Source organism: Epinephelus moara, chromosome 24 (genome assembly GCF_006386435.1).
Source record: "Epinephelus moara isolate mb chromosome 24, YSFRI_EMoa_1.0, whole genome shotgun sequence".
In the NCBI taxonomy this organism is placed as follows: domain Eukaryota; kingdom Metazoa; phylum Chordata; class Actinopteri; order Perciformes; family Serranidae; genus Epinephelus; species Epinephelus moara.
Genome location: NC_065529.1, coordinates 13290333 through 13294767, shown reverse-complemented (window position 1 = coordinate 13294767; position 4435 = coordinate 13290333).

Genomic DNA, 4435 nt, shown 5'->3' with positions numbered 1-4435 from the left:
GTCAAGCCGGGCAGGAAGTCAAACAAAGGAACAACAGCATCCAGTCAATTTTTAGAATAAAACAAATTTCAAAATAAAAAACCCCGTTTGACAAATGCGATGTATATGTGTGTGTGTTTATATACATATACTCATTACTAAGAAGTGGACATACATGTACAGTTGTTAGGAAAACATGGCGTATAATTTTATGAGGTTACTTACCCAAATGTGACGCTGACAACAGCTGGGAGCAGAAGCGCTTGTCAACCGGCGTGGAGAAATGCGCATCTGATGTGAACGGAAATGCTTCAGCTCACACGAGAATTTCGGTGCGCTGCGCTTCGCAGCACTTCGTTGGCAGTGTGGCCCTGGCGTAAGTGGAAACGCACAAGGAATATAACGTTAATGTTTCACAGGCTACACTACAGTAGGCTAACGTTAGCCATTAGCAACTGGATGCTGTGTTGTTATATAACGTTACATGTTATATTAGAAGCAACTAACCATAACGTCCCCGGGGTGGGATACGTGTTGTGCGAGTGCGGCCAGGAGTGGGGATTTCAGCACCATGGACAGTGCGCGTAAAAAGACCTGACAAGCATCTCCTTTTAAATGTATTTGCTGCTAGCGAAATTATACATAATAAATGAAGACAGTGACATATTTTCAATAAAAAAACAATGAGTTGAACGTTCATTTCAAGCTTTTGTAGTACAACGAATTTCAGAATTGTGCGAGTGCGGCCGGAGAGGGGGTGGCAGTGTTTGATGCAGGAAACTCGATATGGACTTGAAAATCAGTTTCGGAGTGGGGGTGGTTCGGAACAGCGGTGTTTCGGAATGGAGGGCTGTCCCCGGCTGGGCAGCGTGTCTGTGCTCATCTAGAGCATCATACCTTGATGAAGTGAAAGGAATAAAGATAAAGATAAAATGATAATCCTTTTACTTTTATTATTATTATCTTATTTTGCCAACTGAAGAATAAACTTGTTTATTTGGGTGTTTTGCTGTTTTGTCTAGAGCGGAAACTGACGCAAATGATCTCAATCAATGAGGGGGAAAACAACATGATTCGACGATTAGTTGGCTAAAGGAAAAATCTGTCAAATCAGATTCAACTATGAAAATTCTTAGTCGGGGACACCCGTAGTATTTACATTGAATCATTCAGCATAACGCTTGCCAACCTTTGTTAAGTCTGCGATTACAGATAAGTTAATGAAACTAAGCTCTAGAAGTTAACGTTAGCTTAACTAGAGCCCTTTGGACAACAGCTAACAGTTATGTACGATCACCACAGTTACGTTAGGCTAACTTTTGCTAACGTTAGCTAGAGATGTTAAAGATAACTTTATATTTCTTTCAAGCAAAGTGACAATATGTTGCCTCAAACACAATGTTGACTTACCTTAAAACAGATGTAGACATCATTGTTAATCTTATTCACATTGAGTTGATGTTGTGTTCTTCCGCACAACTTTATCCAAAGGAGACACTTTTCTCGGTTGAGATGTGGTTTAGGAAAGGGTATAAAATACACCCCGTCGCCCAGCCTCTCAGGATACCTTGTGTCGGAGTTGCATGTACCCCATGCACACCGTTTGACCATTTTAAACTTCACATCTCAGAAAAAGCTCATAAAACCAAACAAAACTGACTTTCTTGTAATGCATTTCAATGGACGTCCAGGCAGAGAATGTCCGAGTGTATGGGAATCAGTGTTGCCAGATCTTGCGAGACAAATAAGCAACCAGGCCTGTGAAAACAAGCCCAAAACAAACGACTTTTTCTACGGAGCCCCCCTAGGTTCCGGTGAGAGAAAATTAAATAAACTGTGTGCATGGTTTTACAATCCGTGGGGACGGATTTTAAACTGTGGGTACAGATTGTCAATTTACATACATGTGGACAGATAAGTAAACTGTGCGCAGTTTTGCAAAACTGTACCCACGGTACAGTTTATTTATTATTCTCCCCCCTGAGCTTCAGGACAATGACTACAAGAGGGAGTTAAACCACCTTTTAACATTATTTAANAAGCAACTACGCTTTAGAGACAAGCCCAAAAAAACGCGACCCGCAACTACCAATATTTGTAAGCGATTTTACAGAAAAACAAGCCCAAAGTCGCTTATAATAAGCGGACTTGGCAACACTGATGGGAATGACTATATGCACTGTGATTGGCTCACTGCGTTTGAGGGCAGGATTTAGCCATAGGTCAACTGAACAAAATCCTCATGAGCTGCTGCAGGGTTAGCAAGTTAGTGTGCTAAGTAGGCTGTGAAAATGTGTTATAGCAGGTATTTGCAACTCAAAAATAATATTATCCTTAATCTTTGTTAGTGAACAATAATCTAGCCCATTGGCAAGTTTACTCGTTAGCATAGAATACCTTGTAAGCAAGCTAACTTGTTAACCCTGCAGTAGCTTATAAGGCTTTTGTTCAGTGTAACTGAAGATTTTCTTAAATTGTACCAACTTCAATTTGGAAAACTGAGCTCAGAAGAGGCTCAAAGGAATTTTTAAAAAGCATTCATGATGTCAGATGGCTGTGATTGGTTGATCACGATGTTGGTCCAGAAACGCAACAGGGATGTTGATTTAAGAGCATGTCCCACTTGGCAAAATCACGTTGTGGAAAACACTTAGTTATGGAAAGGTAATGGTTTTTTGAGAATCTGCAATTACTAGACACAGCCTTTAAACTTTCACCAGTGAGTTTTAGATTAATATGAACAGTTCATAAAAACAATCTGAGGGAATTTAATAGGTAGGAAAATAAGTCAGGAGACTGAGTCAGTATGAGCACTGTATGCTTGTTTTTGTTTGGTAGTTTTTGCAAATGTTAGTATTTGTAGGTGTAGTACCCCCCCACAAAACCTTATTTAGCAAAAAATGTACATATCATGTCAGACACAAACAAGTAGCCTACACAACACAAGAGCTGATAACATTTTTTTAAGGTATATAAATATTAGAAAATAAGGGATAAAAACAAAATTAAACATTACAATGAGAGTCAAACATTTCTAAATAAGTTGAATATTAAAACCAATTGTAATAATAACAAAAATTAGGGCTGTCAGCATTAGTGCATCAATCGCAATGCACTTAAAGTCTAAACATAATGCGTTTTTGTTTAATAACATCTCCAGGCGTCTGTGACCAAAAATTGTTTGACCTCGAAATCGTGATCGCGATCACCAGACGATTAATTGCACAGTCTTATCGTGTACTGCTATTTTGCCTCTTCAATGCGCTAGTCCAGCTGCTGCAGCGGCTTCCTGCATCAGTAGTGATGAAGATGACAACACCAGTGCGAATGAATGGCTCAGTTCGCTTTAAAAAAATCAGTTAAGAAGTCAAAAGTAATATGTGCCTTGTGTCAATTAAGATATCACTGAAGTACTGTGAGTTGGAGCTACCACCTACCTGAATCAAAGAAGTTAGCTACAGCACTTGCTAAATTGGTGGCAACTGACTGCAGACTAGTGAACATTGTGGAAGACTCAGGTCTGAGGGACGTCCTCAAGTTGGCATGCTGTGACCAGTCATAAGTCTCACTTTCACATTACCTCACATTCCTTTTCAACTGAATGTAAAGTTAATGGAGCTATGGAGTATTTTTGTTTGTTATGCACCTTATTGAAATGTGCTGCACATTTTGTTCACGCAGTCCTGCATATTTCTTTTTGTGGAACAGAGTAATCTTTAAAAATAAAAACAAAAAAATGTATTTCACAGAATAAGCACTTTTAAGTTGTCTCCTGCCTCTAAGTCATGGTTTCAAGACCACACTGTCGTAGCAGTGCAGCACTGATTTGAAATGAATAAATCCAAAAGATCAATCAAGATCATAAAGTAAATTTCTTTGCATTGATATGATTCCCAATCAAGACACTCTGGTAAGAATTGCTTTCCCTTTTTAGGATGGACTTCAAATCTGTTTTGCACCATCATGGAATTTTAAACATGATTAAAAATGTGATTCATTGCAATCAACGATTGAAATCCAGCGATTAATCATGGTTAAAAAAATAATCGACAGCCCTAAGAATAACAATAAAATGTTGAATATGTATTAAAGTTAATAATAATGATACAAAAATACATGAAAATCTTTAAATAAATCCAGACAGACATAAGAAAAAAGCAATCAATTTGACTTCAAAGGGTTTTATCAACTATGTTCCTGTAATATTTTTAATCTGTGGCTTTTCTATTGTTTGTTAGAGCAAGAGAGTTAAGAATTGAATTAAATTCAATTTAAAAAAGAGGCTTGTGAACCTCAAGATTTTTGAGAGTTTTGTTTTTGGCAGCGTGATGGCACTAGATTAATGTTTTTCTTTAAATGTGTGTGAATAATCCCATCAGGGGTGGGCCGTGATGAAACAGCCAGACATGAAAAATAAACCATTCATTCATTCATTCATTCATTCATGTTCCATCAT